Source organism: Camelus ferus, chromosome 8, assembly GCF_009834535.1.
Source record: "Camelus ferus isolate YT-003-E chromosome 8, BCGSAC_Cfer_1.0, whole genome shotgun sequence".
Lineage (NCBI taxonomy): Eukaryota > Metazoa > Chordata > Mammalia > Artiodactyla > Camelidae > Camelus > Camelus ferus.
Window position 1 is genome coordinate 9,570,973 of NC_045703.1, and position 18,469 is coordinate 9,589,441.

General features: G+C 41.5%; 2 protein-coding genes across 3 annotated transcripts in view; both read right to left on the minus strand.

Moving 5' to 3' along the window:
- The window catches only part of SMAP1 (small ArfGAP 1), a 176,288-nt gene that overhangs the window by 138,159 nt on the left and 19,660 nt on the right, over positions 1–18,469 (minus strand). The window contains exon 2 of the mRNA XM_032484452.1: positions 14,156–14,234. The gene's annotated coding sequence lies outside the window, so the exon portion shown is untranslated. The remainder of the gene's footprint in view (positions 1–14,155; positions 14,235–18,469) is intronic.
- SDHAF4 (succinate dehydrogenase complex assembly factor 4) overlaps positions 9,679–18,469 on the minus strand; it is a 51,933-nt gene continuing 43,142 nt past the window's right edge. For both annotated transcript variants that reach the window (XR_004321786.1, XR_004321785.1), the window contains exons 5-6: positions 14,156–14,234; positions 9,679–10,640 (exon numbers count right to left, since the gene is read on the minus strand). The gene's annotated coding sequence lies outside the window, so the exon portion shown is untranslated. The remainder of the gene's footprint in view (positions 10,641–14,155; positions 14,235–18,469) is intronic.

The window sequence follows — 18,469 nt, forward strand, 5'->3', positions numbered from 1 at the left end:
ATTCTCATTGTTGACCTTCTTACCAAAAATGGTGCATGTCATCTTAGTGATTTTAAACTAAAGATAGCATCATTTTTTAGGAGCTATAAGGAAAGGAAATAGGCATAGGTTTATTTTTAATTGTTTTAAAATATTATTTATCTTTTACCACCTTAGGATAGGCAGAGGTATCTTGGAGACAAGATGGACTGACCATAAAAGAAAAAAATTGAAAATCAGAGTTCTTTAAAATTTAAAAGTTCTGCTCTTCAAAACACACCATTAAGAAAATGGAAAGACACTGTATATCTTAAACTTACACAATGTTTAAGGTAAACATTACATAATATGTCAGTTATATTTTTAAAAGCTGGAAAAAAGGAAATATAAAATTTGGAAAAGATATTTACAAAAAAGAAAAAATCAAGCTATAGATTTGGAGAAAATATTTAAAACACATGATAAGTACAAAGGAATTATTTAGAGAATATGTAAGGAACTCCTGCAAATCAGTAGTAAAAAGACAATCAACCCATTAAAAATGGCAAAAGACTTAAAGAGATATGTCAAAAAGAAGATACATGAATGACCGACAAACACGTGGAAAATGTTTGACAACATTAGTCATTAAGGGAATGAGATACCACTGTACACCCATTAAAATGAATAAAATTTAAAAGAATGACAATACCAAATACTAATAGGTTGTGAAGCAACTGGTACTCTACTGCTGGTGGGAATATGGAAGGGTATATCCATTTTTAAAACTACTCATCAGATAAAGTTAAACATACACTTCTGTGACTCAGCAATTTCACTCCAAGAGATATGAAAAAATATGTTTGTAAAAAAGACTTAGAAGAGTATTCATAATAGCTTCATTTATGATAATCCAACACCTGGAAACAACCTAAATGTCACTAAAAAAGGGAATGGATATACAAATAATGGAACATTTATACAATGGAATACTACACAGCAATTAAAAGGAACAAACCATTTGCAAGACAATATGGATGAATCTCAAAATTGTTAGGTAGAGAAAAAGAAGCCTGACACACAAGAGTACAAATTGTATGATTCCATTTCTATGAGGTTCTAGATCGGGCAAAATGAATATATGGCAATAGAAATCAGAACCATAACTGCTCAGGGACGGAGAGAGGGTGGGGTGCACAAGGAGAACTTTCTGGGGCCATACAAATGTTTTGTACCTTAACTGGGGTGGTATATATAGTTGTCAAAACTTACTAAACTATATATCCCTCAAGAGCTCTCCATTTTGTTACATATAAATTATATCTCAATAGAAAGAATATTGGAGAAAGGTATCGAAGGACATTGTACCATATAGGTCCTCTAGGAAACCAAGCATAATTTGGTTTCATTTGTTCACATTATACTTAATTCTCTGCTGAGAATTTCCCTTTCTCCTTCCTTGAAAGCCTACTCTCAGCACTTCTGTATGACTGCCTCCCAGCTCTCCTTGGAGCCTCATAAAACCCCTCTTCATCCCATTCCCTCATTGTTGGTGTTGGGTCCCAGCCCCATGCTCCTCTCTCCCAAAGCAGTCATGTGTTTTTCAGGGACTGTGCATTCTCATAGCTTCCACTGTCACTACTGCTCTGAGGAACTAGCAAAAAAGGTCCCATTCTCACTCACGGCCAAAGCTACAGACCTTGACAGCCATTCTTCATGGGCTCAAAGAATTCTTCCAGGGTCTCCTTACCCTCACCTTCATCAACCTTCCATGTCTTCTGGAGCCCTGTCTTCCACTCAGTCAGCCCCCGCCCAGATTCTACATCTCTGCCTTGACATTTGGCTCTGGGAGCTCCCATGACCATCTACTTGGCTGCTTAGATGCCAAATCAACATGTTCTTCTCTCCACAGTACTGCCTCTCACGTTATCTCCTATGCTCCCCCTGTGTAGGTGAGGGCGAGCTGTCCCCACCTCCTCACCCAACCCAGACTGTCAGGACTCTGCAACCCAGTGGCCACGGCTGGCTTCTTGAAAGAGAAGACCCGCAGTGGACTTCAGATTCTAACACTAGCTTCATTTCTACACCTCCAAGTGCCCCACTGACCATTTCCACTAGGATAGCCTGGCTTCATTCAGAAATCCATGTCTTCAAAACCAAACTCATCTTCCTCCTCATTCAGGCTCTCCCTTCTGTCTTCCCTGCCATGATCCCAATCACCTGACTCTAGACCTCAGAGTTACCCTTGATTCATTCTAAATAAATGAAATATCCAATAAATGAACTACTCACTTCATTTCTTCTTTTAAAGTGTCTGCTATAATTTGGTTCATCAGCTCCTTACATCCAGGTGGGCCTGTTTGTTTCCATTCTTCCCCTGACCCTAATTAACCCAATGCCATTTTCTTGAATCTGTAGCCCTCACGTCAAAGAGCAGGGTCATGAACTTTTCATCAGCTCCAGGCAGAAAAAGCTACCGAACAGACCAAAAGTGCCCAAGGTACCAGCAGGTACATTGAGTATCTTTTCTTACATCCATCCATTCATTCATTCAACAAAACCACTGTGAACATGTCCTATTGCTAGTCACTAGAGATCTAGCCCCAAGTAAAAAAGACACATTTTCTATTCATAAGTACCTCACAGTCTGGGGAAGAAGACAGACAATAAACAAATAACCACACAAATCATGTGATGAAAGAAAGGAACACAGTGCTATGAGAGCATAAAAAAAGGGGAGATTAGACCCCAATCGTGGAAATCTCTAAACAAAGAGACACCTGAGCTGAAGACCAAAAGACTGACAGGCATAAACTGGTGTCTGTGTTGGGGAGGGAGTTGGAAACATGTAACAATCATTGTTTGAGGCAGTAACCAAAGACTTGTACAGAGAGTCTGAGACCATAAAGGGCAGCATGGTACCAGGGGAGGCTGGGGAAATAGGAAGGGGTCAAACCATATGGGGCCTTGTGCACGACTCTGAGCTCCTGCCACCAGGGAGCGGAGCTGATTGACAACATGGGTCCACCACTGTGTTCACAATGAGGCCACCCTCCCCCTGGGCTGTTGCCAATGACTGAGCCCCAGCATGGGGTACGAGGGTGGGGGAAGGATGCCACCATGAGACAAGAGACCTTCAACGGCCAACATTGGGCTGGCCCAGACCTTCTCAGAACTTTGCTACAATCTGAGCATCTTCCTGCCCAGACCTCCTTCCTCGCACCCTTCTGCCCCCCATCATGGGTGTTAGACTTGCATCATAGTCTGAAAGCTCTCCCACATTCTCCATCACTCTCCCCTTTATTCTTTTCTTTTTTATTGAAGTATAGTTGATTTACCATGCTGTGTTAGTTTCAGATGTACAGCATAGTGATTCAGTTATACATATATATGTGTATATATTCTTTTTTAGATTCTTTTCCATTATAGGTTATTACAAGATATTGAATACAGTTCCCTGTACTGTACAGTAGGTCCTTGTTGTTTATCTATTTTATGTATGGTAGTGTGTATATGTTAATCCCAAACTCCTAATTTATCCTTACCCCCATCTTATCCTTTGGGTAACCATAAGTTTGTTTTCTGTCTGTGAGACCCATTCTGTTTTGTAAATAAGTTCATTTGTATCATTTTTTAAGATTCCACATATAAGTGACATCATATAGTATTTGTCTTTCTCTGTCTGACTCATTTCACTGAGTATGATAATCTCCAGGTCCATCCATGTTGCTGCAAATGGCATTATTTCATTCTTTTTTATGGCTGAGTAGTAGTCCATAGTTTATATACATCACATCTTCTTTATCCAATCATCAGTCTTCATAGACATTCTCCCTAATAAATGTCTTTCCCATCTAATCCCATTTTGGTATCTGCTTCTTGGAGAATCCATATTTACACAGCCTTTCAGGTCACAACTGTCATTTCAGTCTTTATTCCAAGAGTTATAGGAAGTTTTTGGAGTGTTTAACACTCAGGACTGACATGATCATATTTATGTTTGAGAAACAAACATTCCTGGCAGCAGTGTAAGGAACAGATTGGATGCATGCAAGGTGGACACAGGGAGAGTAGCTGGCATCTTTGGCAGAGGTCTGGATGGGATGATGGTAATTGGATTAGAGCAGTGGTTATGGAGATGGTAGGAAGTGGGCGGATTTGAGATGTGTTGAGAAAGTAAAATCAACAAGACCTAGTCACGGACAAGGGGCAGTAAGGGTGAAGGAGGTATGACTCTGAAGTGAGTATTCTCTGGAGACATAATATGCAGCAACATGATTCTAGTTAACGATATTGTGTTGCATATTTGAAATTCATTAAGAGGATAGATCTTAAACGTCATCATCAGAAAAAAAGAAAGGAAGAAAGAAATATTACAGAAATGCAAAAAATCATAAGAGAACACTTTGAACAACTATATGGCAATAACTTGGACAACCTAGAAGAAATGGACAAATTTCTAGAAATATACAGACCACCAAAACTGAATCTGTTTTGGAGTGATCATGAGTCCGAGGCACCTTTGAAATACACAGATGGAGCTCTTGGGCTGGTGGTAGGATATCTGAGTCTGGAGCATAGAGACCAGGGCAGAGCTGCAGGCATAAACTACTGGTCAAAAGTAGGTGAGTGGTGATTCATTACCACATTAAAGAAGCTCTGGAAGTGGGTGAAATTGCAGGAGGGAGAAGTGAGTGAAAACAAAGAGGGCCTGGGACCAAGCCTTGAGGAACATCCATATTTATTAAGTATTGGTACAAGCTAAGGATGATGAATCTGCCCAGGTGACCAAGAGGGAGCAGCCAGCAAGAGAAGAGAAGACCTTTCATCTTAATCATGTATTTATTGTTGTGTAATAAACCACCCCAAAACTTAGTGGCTTAAAACAACCATCATGTTACTGCTCAGAGTCCTATAGGTCAGCAATCTGCCTAGTCTCAACTGGATGGTTCTTCCATCATCTCAGCGGAGGTCACTTGTGCAGCTGTAATCATCTAGTCCCTCAAAGGGAGGGATGGTCCAAGATGGCATCACTCATCTGTCTGGAGGCTCAGCTGGGATGACTAGAAAGATTAACTGCCAGGTCTCTCTCTTCATGTGTTTCCTCTGTCTCTTCCCTCAGGGAGGCTTGCCTGGGCTCACTCACTTGGCAAAGGCAAAATTCCAAAAGGACAAACTCCAACACACTACAGTTATGTTGGCTGATATCCTCCTGACCAAAGCAAGTCATGTGTCCAAACTCAGAGTCAATGTGGGAGAAGAGATGGGAGGGAGTCTTTATCCATATAGAAGCATGGATGCTGGGAGGAGTGGTTCCTTGGGAGTTAAGGAGGGTGACAATCTACCACAGTCGTCCTCTGCTGGGGAACCTATCATAACTCCATCCTTCCCATCAAGTCCAGCCTACGTGAGTTCTCACCACGGGATACCACGTCCCGTTCCTTCTAGTCAGGCTCACTCTCTGCTTGGGCTTCGTTCTTGCTGCGACCTTCTTCTCCATGTCCCAGCCTTCTCCATGTCCCAGCCTTCTCTGTCTAGCTAATTTTACCCATCTTTCAGGCTCATTCCAGCTTTCACATGCTTGTCTGTTTGATTCCCTCAGCCTGTAATAGCCCCTCCGCATTCCTACAGTCCTACAGCCACAGCCACTTTTGGCCAATTCTAACCTCAATTTCCCCATGAAGCCTCCTTAGATTGTGCCTGCCTTCATGGTGTTCAAGCCCCAAAGGAAAGACCTGCAAACAAATCTTTGTCCTAGCCTCTACCACGAAAAATTAATGAAGACGCATCTGTGAAAACAAGAGGTCAGGGTTCCTGTTATCTCTGGCCTCAACCTGGAAATCTGTGTAAAATCACGATGTTGAGTGACCCTGACTACAATGGGTCCCGTTTCCAGCAGGGACAAAGCAGCCTGAGCTCTGTTCCTGCACATCAGCCGCACAGTCATGCTGTGGATGGTGAAAGGGAATTTTACAAGCAAGTCACAAAACAAGTGCTTCTCGGTATGTGATTTTTTTAAATAAAAATAGATACGATTCCAGTCAACCCACAATACTAATTAGTCCCTTCTCAAATCTCAGAAGTGGTTAGTCAACCTCACTTTCGAAAAGGCCAGCCGTTTAGTGGAAAACTCATGGGGAGAAAAAGACAAAAAGTTTACTCCACCAAGCTTTTCAGCTGAGCTCCTGGTGAAACAGCAAATATCTCAGGGGTGTACGTAACATAGAATTTTCTTCAGATGTATCTATAAAGCTTATAATTTCTCCATCAAATCTGAATGAGAGCCTTGCTGGATGGGATATTCTTGGTTGTAAATTTCCCCCTTTCATCATTTAAAATATAACATGCCATTCCCTTCTGGCCTGCAGCGTTTCTGCTGGAAAATCAGCTGATAGCCCTATGGGTGTTCCCTTGTATGTTATTTGTTGCTTTTCCCTTGATGCTTTTAGTCTCTTTATCTTTAATTTTTGACATTTTAATTAGAATATGTCTCAGTGTGCTCTTCTTAATACTGTTAATACAGGGTTAATCCTGTATTGGGTGACTGTTTCCTTCCCCAGATTAGGAAAGTTTTCAGCTATTATCTCTTCAACCATTTCCTTGGGCACCTTCTCTCTTCTCTTCCTGGGACCCCTGTAATGTGAATGTTAATGCACTCTATATTGTCCCAGAGGTCTCAAACTCTCTTCATTTCTTTTCATTCTTTTCTCTTTTTTCTGTTCTGTGGTAGCAATTTCCACTACTCTGTCTTCTAGCTCACTGATCTGTTCTTCTGCCTCATTTAGTCTATTCTTGTTTCTTTCTAGTGTATTATTCATTTCAGTAATCTTCGGACGTACCTGAGGCTCTAACAAGCCAGATTCTATTGTGGGAGTAAATTAATCCCAAATACAAGTAAGGCATTTGCAAAGTGCTTTACCTCGTTCAAGGCTCCGGATCAGAAAATAAATATCCTGGAACGGCCCATAACGGTTAGATTGAAGTGAATACAGGGAGAGTGAAACAGTTCTGGTTTGACTGGTTATTTGGGAAAATCTAAATGTGCTTCCAAATGACCTATTTACATTTAAATAGTTGAGAGGTGACAGAAAGCAGCTTGTTATATCTGTCAGGGACTGTCAGCCTGTTTCCAGCCTTGAGTTTTCTCCTGCAGTGATTAATTCACCTCTCATGCACTACCTGAATCTCTGCCTTTCCTTAGGAAATTCTCAGGCATTTTCATTGTGAGGCCAAATAACAGAAAATAAGTTCATAAAGGTAATTTGCAGGGAGGTTAGCCTTAGTGGAGGAGTTTTCTCATCCTTCAAGAATAACTTTTTTTATGCATAACGGTTTTAGTAACTAAGATTCAAATAGGTCAGTGACTCATATTTTTGTGTGTTTGTTAAAAAACAGGGAAAGGGGGGGACAGGCAGAGAAATGGAATATGGTTAAATTTAGTTCAATTTTAGAAACATTTTTAACTGCAGTGAAAGTCAGTGAGGACTCTTCGGGTAGTTATATAAAACTACAAAATAAGTTGAAAACAACCTAAATGTCCAACAATAGGTAAATGGATAAATCATGCATGACAGAGCAACATAATGGGCAATCATATAAATATTATAATGATTTTTATAAGGAATCTATATTACACATAACTATATGATCACAGCTACATTCTAATTAATTTGCTAGGGAAAATCTGTAAGAAAACATACTGAATTGATAACAGTAATAGACTTTGAAAGAAGGACCTGTGAGTAATCTTTTTCTCTATGTAACAAAATTTTCAAATTTTCAACAAAGAACACATGCCAATTTTATAATCTGGAGAAGTCTACTTTTGTAAACAAAAACACAATTTTAAATAGATAAAAAACCGAATTTCTTCTGTATAGCAGAGGGAACTATATTCAATATCCTATAAAATCCTTTAATGAAAAAGAATATGAAAACGAATATATGTATTATCTATGCATGACTGGCACATTGTGCTGCGCACCAGAAACTGACATATTGTAACTGACTATACTTCAATTTTTAAAAATATATTTTTAAACTTCACATTTTGTAGATCATCTACTAAAACTACATGTAGTGACTATAGTACCTACAAGGCTTTACAGTTTACACAACACTTGTACGTGTATTCTCCGTCGTCTACATCAGTTGAGACCTTAGCACACCATTTATTTCACATCACGTCAAGCTAATTGTAGTCCACTTTTCACAACATGGTATTAAACCCAGCAGGTGTTTTGGTGGAAATAGAATAATTCCCAGATGCAATTTTCTTTAAGACTGGTCATAAAATGAATAGTATAGCTGAAGTAATAAAAAAGCTCATGGAAATTATTATATTGAAAGTATTTTAAAGCCCTCGAACAAAGTGCTGCATTACCTGATTGATTCCCCGCATAATGTTTTATTTTATCTTTATTTTTTTTTTTAAGTTTTTTGTTTTTCTTTTTCCCACGTAACATTTTAAACCTTTAAAATTCACCCTGGAGCCAACACTCAGGAACCACCCTGCTTCTATTCCCCTACAAGCCCCCTTTCCTTGCTCCAGTTTTCAGAAGGAAAAAAAGAAACTGAGTATACGAGGCCTGGGCTCCCTCAACATCCCATCCTCACACCCAGGTTCAGCTGCATGATTTGCAGGGTTCAATTCAACATGAAAAGGCAGGCCCCTTTATTTTTTAAAAGCAAGAAAAAAAAGTGCAGTTACAGGTATTAAAATATAAAGCTTCTTCTTTTAAAAATATTTTATTAATTACTATATATATTAGGAGTAATAATGACACATGAATAAAACAGAAACTTACAAATTGCAAAAAATATATATTTGATATAATTGTATATACTACAATAAATAATATTTTTTAATGTGACATTCTAAGCACGAGGTTATTTTGGTTCCCTTTTCTACAAGTTCATTTATTGCGTTGGCACAATTTTTACTTTCAGCAACTTCATTTTCAGTTGGTATAATTGAAATCAACATGCTCTTCTCAAATACAAGATTGCAATCAATTTTGTATAATTTTTCATGGCGAGCAAGATCTTTCTGTTGATGCAACTGTCTTGGGAGCTCTTAAGAGTACTTTATAGGCTATGACAACATTGAGATCGATTTCTGATAAATTCCTTTGAAATATAAATTTCAGTATGTCTAGAGCAGATGGTGCAATTTTTCTAAAAAGATTTAATTCGTCGTACAAATCAGTTTTGCGTTGTCTGAATTTAATTTCAAATATCAATTTATACAATGACAATTTTATGGATGTTTGCTTGGCAGGGTTGCAGTAGTTTCCAAAACCAGGAATTCTGAACTCTTTGAAGTATTTTTATGACTTCCTGGGCATTATACGCTTTAATGCAATGCCCGTGTATAAACTTCTATTTTGCATTAATTTTTTACAGTTTCCTGCCCGAGCAGCAACAGTTCCTATACCAGTTTTCATGCAGAAAAGTTAGTCTTTGTGCAGATGTTGGAGAGTTGGGGTCCTGGAGTCAGCTGCCTCCATGCTGAACTCCACCACCACCCACTGGAGCTACTGCCACAATGCCGCTGCCTGTCTGGACCCAGGTCCCAGCCCCAGGCACCACTTTAGGGTCCCATGCTCCCTGGATTGTGTCTGGGGTGTGCAGGACTGTCAGGCAGCCAAGACAACTGCCTATGGGCTTGAACTTGAGCGTGTGCACACCGCAACCAGGCGTCTCTCTTTTGTTCTGTGCATGAGTTATAGTACCATTGGACTTCATGTATGAAATGCAAGTTCAAAGATAACGCTATTGAGAATTTTTAAGTGGACATGGCAGAGATTAGACGAAGCAAAGGGCTCCTTTTTTTTTTTTTTTTTTTTTTGGTGGGGGCAGGTAACTAGGTTTCTTTCTTTATTTTTGGAGGAGGCACTGGGGATTGAACCCAGGACCTCATGCATGCTAAGCATGTGCTCTACCACTGAGCTGTGCCCTCCTCCCCAGGGCTCCTTCTGAGAGTGAGCCCGAGGCCACTGCAGTCACATGCCCATGGGGCTGGCCCTGCTCACACCCACATGTTTGCTGTGTCTGGCCCAAACTTACTTCCTCTTCTCTGATCCCCAGAGGCCATCTTGCTATCAGTTCAGCTCTTCTTTCTCTTAGTGAAATTCTTCTCTGTTCCCTGAAAGACCTTAGGCATCTCTTTTCTCTCCAGTATTTTTAAATTTTTATACTATTCTTAACTGACACCGTCTAGATGCCTGTGTGCATGTTCAAATCTCTCCATCTTTTAAAAAATTTTTTTGAATTTTTTTGTTTCCTTTTTGTTTGTTTTCTTAATGGGGGGGAGGTAAATTTAAGTTTATTTATTTGCTTCTTTTTTTTTGTTTTAAACAGAGGTACTGGGAATTGAACCCAGGACCTTGTGCAACTCTACCACTGGGCTATATCCTCCCTCCCTCAAATCTTTCCATTTTGAAGCAGGTCTGCATCCTTTGTAGACAAATACATTCCCATCTTTCTCCTTCTCTGAGAAACCAGGTACAGGAGTGCTAGACGGAGGTCACTGTCTTGGCCTTCTGACTTTGCCCTTTATCTGCCATCAGAATTCTGCACTCACAACTTCACAACTCACAATCAGAAGTGTGTTCTGACCAAAGCCACCAAATACTTTTTTTTTAATTGAAGTACAGTTGATTTCACCAAATGCTTCTTGCCTGTCAAATCAAAATAAAGCCGTTTACTCTTCGCTGTGGGCTGAATGTCTACGTCTCCCACAAATTCACAGGTTTAAGCTATAACCCTCAATGTGATGGTGTTTAGAGGTGGGACCTTGGAAGGTAATTGGGTTTGGATGATTGGATTAGCATTCTTAGAAGAAGCAAAAGAGAAGTCTGTGTCTCTGTCTGTATGCCTCTCTCTGCCACGTGAGGACAGATTGAGCAGGCAACTGTTTGGAAGCCAGTAAGAGGTCCCCCCACCCCCGGTCCATGGCATTTGGTTACGGCAGCCTGAGCTAACACAATCCTCACCTTACCTGATGATCCCTCCCCTTCTGGAAACTCCTCCCCTGATTTCTGAGACACCACCCTCTCCTGGTTCTCATCTTCCCTCCAATCCCCATGACCCTTCAGGGGTTCCTCTCCTCCATACACACCTACTATCAGCCTTGGATTGACTTTTTATCTCCCGCGGGTACCACTGCTGAGCGATTCCCATGCCCAGGCTAGGACAAAGTAGTGTGTGTTCAAACAACTCCTAAACTCACATCTCAGCCCAAGTCCTCGCCAGAGCTCCTGATCCATGAAATGTACATCTTTCTGGATGTCTTCAATGAGGTGTCCCTGGACCTGGAAGCATCTGTCTAGCAGAAACCCATCACCCTCCTCTACACTTGTTGCCGTGTGCCATCTCAGGGAGCAGTGCTGCCATCTGAACACATCCGGGACAGAAGACCCCTCCTTTCCCCATGTTCAGTGCTATACTCAATCAAAGGGAGTCTATTTTCACCATCTCTCGGTCTCGCCTTCTTTCTCTGTTCCAGGGAGCCGGCCTCATTTCAGGTGTGTGTCCTGCCTACCTTCGCTTATATTTTGCCGTCAGAGTAACCTTTCCAACACACATCTGCTTAAGTTTCCCCACACTGAATGCTTTCCAAGGCTTCATCACTGACTGTGAAATAGTCACACCGCCCACTTGATAAGAGAGGCCTTCTGTAACACTGCGTACTTCTCCAGCCTCATCTCTTACATCCTTTGCCCCAGCTGTGTTGAACACTAGCAGTCCTCCGAATATGTGGTTTTCCTCTTCCCTGCTTTTATTTTCTTTTGCTTAGAAAGCTTCTTCCTATTCCCTTACACCCTCTTATTCTTCTTTACATGCAAATAGTGTATCACAGACCAGTAGAGCACAAGATATGAAACCGCTCACTCTGGGGCAGTCAGGGAAGACCTGGGCGTGGCCCAAGATGGGAGAAGTGGACAGATTTTCTAAGACATCAGATGTGAGATATGAGACAAAGAGCAGTCAAGGATGACGCCAAGGCCTCTGGCCTGAACAACTGGTAAGGTGAAACGGTCGTCAGCCCAGGATGAGGAAGACTAGATTTAGGGGGGTTGAATGTCAGTTTGGAACAGGCTAGATTTGCAATGCCAATGAGACCCTCAAGGGGAAGTGTTGAGTAGGAAGTTATATTCATAAGCGTGGAAGTCAGGAGACAGACCTGGGTCAGTGATAAAATCTGGGGCTCAGAAGCATACATGTGGAATTTAATACCATGATGCTGAATCCAATCACCAAGGGGTGAATGGAGGTTAAAAGAAAGAGGTTAAAAGTTCAAGGTCTGAACTTTCTGGTGTTTGGAAGGAGTAGGCAATGAGATAGAAGAAAAATCAGAAAATTCTACTGTCCTAGAAGTCAAGTGAAGACAAGGATGAAATACGATGAAATCCCTCATCAACGGAGTGAAATGAGGACTGAGAATAAATAATCAGACTGCAAGGTGGGGATTTCAGCGGGTGGTAAGGGAAGGATAATGACAGAGGGTTCTAGAGAAAATTCGAGCAAAGGACTTGGCAACGGTGAATACAGGCAACTCTTTGAAGACTTTTTGTTCTACACAGGGAAAGAGAGAAAGCACAGTAGTGGTGGAAGTAGGATTTTAAAAATGGTGCTTATTAAGATGGGAGAAGTGATTGCACGTTCTGTATAATGAAAGAAAACGTGAAGACACTAGAGAGACATGGATAATTGCTGGGGCGCTGCTTGCGAGCAGGGAGAAGGGACAGGCGGGGACAGCAAGTGGTGGCTATGCTTGAGGGGGTGATTACGGTTTATCTGGTTTATCAAGGCATCGCGCTGGGTGAGTCAGGGGCTGAGGCGGGAGTGGAGCGAGGGACAATGGAAAGGTTGTGGGGACAGAGTGAAGGGTGGCTGGGATTGGGGTACTAGAGGGAATAAACTAAAACTTTGGAAGGGGATGGCGGAAAAGCGGAGTGCTTGAAACTGAAATGATGAGGCATCGCCATTTTTGGTAAATGTCATCATTTACATAGTGACCTGGGTTGTCTAGAGTCTAGGGTATCACCTTAGTGGAGGAAAAGATAGGGTGATGGAAGGAGAGATCACTGGACGAGGGAGCAAGGATCGAGAGGCCAGTGTTGGGAAGATTACGTACATGGATGCTGGAATCACTGCATCTTACGGAAGGGCTAGTGCTGGAGAGGCCGACAGTGAGTAATCCGGGAACTAAAATCTTCCCTAAAAATATCGCCCTACCATTCTTCAAGGTGACTATTTCTCACACTTTCAACACTGTCTCCCCATCTTAGGCCTCGGTGGGTGGCTAGTTGCTTATTTCACTAAGAAACGGAAATCGATCTGAAGAGAACTTCCAAGTGCCCTCCCCAGCCCCAGCTCCCCGCTCACCTGCACAGTGTCCTTCCGTCAGCGCGGAAGGAGAAGGTGGGCTCCGATCTAGGACAACCTCTCCACCAGATCCATCCCTCTCACTCGTAGACTCCACACTGCCCTGGAGAAACCCCGAATCTCTCCGCTCTAAACTCCGGGGCGGACTTTCATCACTGTGTCCTCTTCCTCACCTCCCACCGTCTCTGCACTCACTCACATCAGGACTCATCCCCACGTCACTGACCATGGTCTGATCCGCATCTTCAAACCCAACGCTCACATCTCGGTCCTCCTCTTACTGAACCTCTCAGCAGCATCTGATAGGGCAGATCCCGCCTGTAATCTTCACACACTTTCTCCATTTGACATCTGGGATATTACACTCTCATGGACTTTTCCCCAACCGACTCCTTTTTCCCTAGAGCTCCCAGATGTAGTCCTTAGACGGCTGCTTTTCTCCATATTCTTATTTCCGCAGTGATCTCATCAAGTCCCTGGATTTCAAGCATCATGTATCTGCCTACAACTCTCAAAGTTACATCTCCACTCCGATCTTCTCCCTTTAACTGCCTACTGCACATACACATCTCCACCTGGATTTCTAATTGAAATCTCAAACTTAGCATGTCCAAAATTGAACGCTGATTCCCTGTGCCCCCAACCTGCTCTTACTCTAACACTCCCTAGTTCAGTAAATGGCACCTCTATTCACCCAGATGCTCAAGTTCAAAGCCTGGAATCATCCTTGATTCCTTTCTTTCGCTCACACTCAGTTTATCTCCAACAACACCAGCATGACATGGGAATACATCATGTGTCTTACCTTTCCTCAGCACCTTCACCGGAGGACTCTAGACCGGTGCTGTCCAATAGAAAGATAACACGAGCCACACATGTATGTTCTAGTAGTCATGTAAAAAAAGGTAAAAAGAAGGAAATGAAATCAATTTCAATTATGTATTTTATTTAACCAAATATACCAAATTTTTATTATTTCAATGTGTAATAAATATAAAAATATAAAAGAGACATTTTACATTGTTTTTTTTTTTCCCAGCTGTCTTCCAAGTGCCATATGTATTTTACACTTAAAGCCCATCTCAACTTGGACCAGCCACATTTCAAAGGCTCAGCCACTACATGTAAGCCGTGGCTACCATACTGAACGGTGCATGGTCTCCCACCTGGACCAATGAAGTTGTGTTTTAACTTTAACTTTTACTTGTATTTTAAGTGGTCTCCCAGCTTACTACATGCCTCTGCCCTGCTGCCCTCCTGTAGATACCCTCCCCTTATAAGTCAGAGTGATCCTTTACAAATAGAAGCCAGATCATGTTCCCTGCCTGCTCAAAGCCCTCCAATGACTTCCATTACACTTAGAAATTCTAAGTCTAAACACTTCATCATTGCTTACAAAATCTTAAATGATCTGACCTCCCTTCCCCGGCCCCTCCCTTGGGCCGTCTCTCCTCCCACAGACCCCTCCATCCATCCTGCGCCGCCCCACTGGCCTCCTGGCTGTTCTTCAAACATAGGGACCCTACCCCTCCCCACCAGGGACTTTTCAATCGCTGTTCCTCCTCCTCGGAGCGCTTTCCTCTCAGACCTTTCACCGTTTACCCTCCACTTAGTATGGATCTCTGCTCAGATTGGCTCAAAAGTGGCCTTCCCTAAGACAGAGTCTCTACCACTGGGCCGCTCCCTTGTTCTTTGTCTCTTCCTAGCACATGGCTGCGAAGGTCAGTGCTACCCCACCTTGTTTCATATATTTGTTTGTTTGCTTAGTTAAATCCCCAAGTTAGCATCTAATCCCCAGGAGAATGTGGACCATGTTCTATTCACTACGTCCTGACTCAGTTTATCTGAGTTACAAGTGCTCTCTCTCTCTCTAGAATATATTTCTAAATATATATTTATATATATTTTTATTTATATACATTAATATATACTTATGTATGTAAATATATACTTATATATAGAAATAAGTATTTATATACATATTTTATATATTTATAACATATATTATGTCAAATTTATATAAATATATGTTATATATTTACTTATATATAAATATACATCTTTATATATATGTACTTATTTATTCTTTGGGGCAGGTAATTAGGCTTATTTCATTTATTATTAGTTGTTTTTTGTTTTTTAATTTTTTAAGCCAGCATTTTATTTGGTTTTTGCTCGTTTGGTTTTGGTTGGGGTGGGTAAGTAGGTTTTTATTTATTTTTTAGAGGAGGCACTGGGGATTGAACCCAGGACCTCATGCATGCTAAGCGTGTGCTCTACCACTTGAGCTATACCCTCCTCAACAGTTTTTTTTTTTTTAAATGGAAGGCACTGGGGATTGAACCCAGGACCTCGTGCACGCTAGGTACATGCTCTACCACTGAGCTCTACCGTCCCTCCCATATATATTTATTGAATGAATAATTGAATTGAGAAAGAAAGACAAAAAGCAGCAGTCCCTGATTTTCAGAACTCGCCTGACACAGTTGGGCCACATAATATTCCAGTTAGACATACAGCATCTCAGAGAGCACCAACTTCAGACAAGCTTACTCTGAGACCATGATGAAATGAGACAAGTAAAGCCACTTGATAATTTTGTCTAAGAGCAGACAAAAGCAAGGTCAATGAGCTACCCACAAACACCCCATCCCTTAGACAAGGTGAGGGACTGCTTCTTCTTCATCAGTTACAACTTTATCCTCATTCTCATCTGTCCTTTCCTATCCTTATATGTAAGACCTTGAGATGCCCAGTCACAGAACTGTCTTGCTCTCCGACAGGAACAAGTCCACATCAAAGCCCCTTCTCCCCTTCCTAGACCCTCCCCTGCATCACTCAACCAAGGAATAAATTGCACAATACATTCTCTCTAACATTCTCTTACTGGGAGACCCTGTGGATTCTCCATGGTGTGTGTTCTCCTTCACAGCAGTGAGTCATAAGTTCAACCTACTCAACTCCAGCTGTGCTTCTGGTGGTCTTTGGTAGTGCGCCCTGACAGAACCTTTGCATTTAGAAATTACAGGTGATGGGTATTCTCTTTTTTCAAAAATACTTTTCTATTCTTTTCTGTATTTTCCAATGTTTTTACTTAAAAAAAAAAAACAAGTATTATTTTGGAGCCAGGAAAACTAGAACATACTTAATTTTAAAATAACAACTAGGATATCAGAGACATCCATTTCTTAATAAATAGGAGATCTGGTTTTAAAGTCAACTGTGAGGGGGAGGGTATAGCTCAGGGTTAGAGTGTGTGCTTAGCCTACAGGAGGTCCTGGGTTCAATTCCCAGTACCTCGATTAAAAAAAATAGATAAACCTAATTACCCCCTCACCACCAAAAGCTTAAAAATAATAAATAAATAAAGTCAACTATGACACTTCCTCGCTGAATAAACTTGGGACATTTATTTAGCCTTTTTGGATCTCACTGCTAAAAGGCAGGAAGTACCTCATGCTCCCTTGTGGCTCTAAGAACTTTAATTAAAATTCTTCCAAAGTAACCGTATTTAACTTGACACGGCGATGTTCAGGAATGAGGAGTGAGGAGAGTGTTAAAATATGATGGTATGTCAATTTCTTCTACCCACTTTTTTTTTTGCATGATATTGTACAAAATATTTTAAAACCTCGACTCCTTTATCCTTACCTATGGTTGATAAGTTGTAACATCTCCCCTTAACTGGCAATTTCTTGGGTATCACTTTGTAAAATACACGTGTTTGGTGGCATATCAGGTGTGCTCACACACCGTCTCTGCTCAGCAGCACTGCTCCGGGAGCCAAGCTGCCCTTTCCTTAACAGATTCAAAGCACGCGGGTGAGAGGGAGAAGTAAACAGAGGGTTGGAATGCTGCATGATGCATCTGATAAGAAATCCATGTCCCAGACACGGAAGACGTAAGTGTTGCGCATGTTGGGAAAGGTTTTCCAGGAGAAGAGTGACTGAGAATGGAGGGAAGGATGAGGAAAAGTAGAACACACTGGAGGAAGGCAGTCCACGCAGAGAAAACATTTACAAGTATGAAATAGCACTGTGCGTTCAGGGGAACAGAAGCAATTTAGCACTACTGCAGTGGGGTGAGGGGAGCATCAGGAGGTTAGATTGGCGCTCTCAGAGGTGGCTTAGTCCACATTCCAGCTCAATGCAGCAACTTCTCCTAGCCTATAACCGCGCTCTCCAACATGGTCGCCACTGGGCCCAGAGGGCTCTTTAAATGATGATTACTTAAAATAATTCAGTGCCTCGTCATATGAGTCTTATTCCCAGGGCTCTTTGCCCCGTGTGGCTAGTGGCCACCATCTAGGACCGATCTGGGACAGCTTCATCACTGAACGAAGTTCCACTAGAAAGTGATGCTCTGCGGTGTCCCTGACAGATGCCCCTTCATCTTGGACCCGAATGGTGGGGAAATGGCTACTTTCCAAGACAGCATAATCCATTTTCAGACAGGTCTATCTGCTAGAACATAATTTTAAATAATTTAATGCATAATGTACTTTCCTCTGGTTTCTGCATAGGAAGCCCTAGTTCTGTGGGAAAATATAACCCAAGTTTACACTCTATTTTACTTAGTGGCTCGTTGTCTCATTTCAGGCTGCTGTCCTGTTTCCCTCTTCCATTCTCTTCCTCAGGCCAGTCCTCCCAGACACCTTCTGTGTTTCCTCCCATGACAGTCTCTTGATTCTCTGTTCTGGTGGCCCTTCTCCATGTATCCCTAGATGATGGGTTTCCAAATTGACCTCTTTATCTCAGTTGTGGCTTGAATCAACAGAAAACAGAACTACTTCTTTCCTGTGATCCAAGTGCTTCATTTCCATATATGGAAACTAAGTTTATTTTGCCTTTTTTTTTTTAAGCATCTATCATTCTGTTGTGCATATTAAGTTCACTGGCCACTAATATCCAGTCCTCACTTTCTTTTCAACACAAGTTCCTTTTCTATTAGTCTTCCCAAGCCTGCATCGGACAAGGAACATTTTTTTCTAAACCTCTGCTTCACTTCTTGTCGATGAAACTCTGTTACATACTCGAGGGAACAAGGAACAGCAGAGGAGTGAGAAAGCTCAGAGAGGTAAAAAAGTAATTAAGAAATATCTTATTAAAGCTGTCTCATA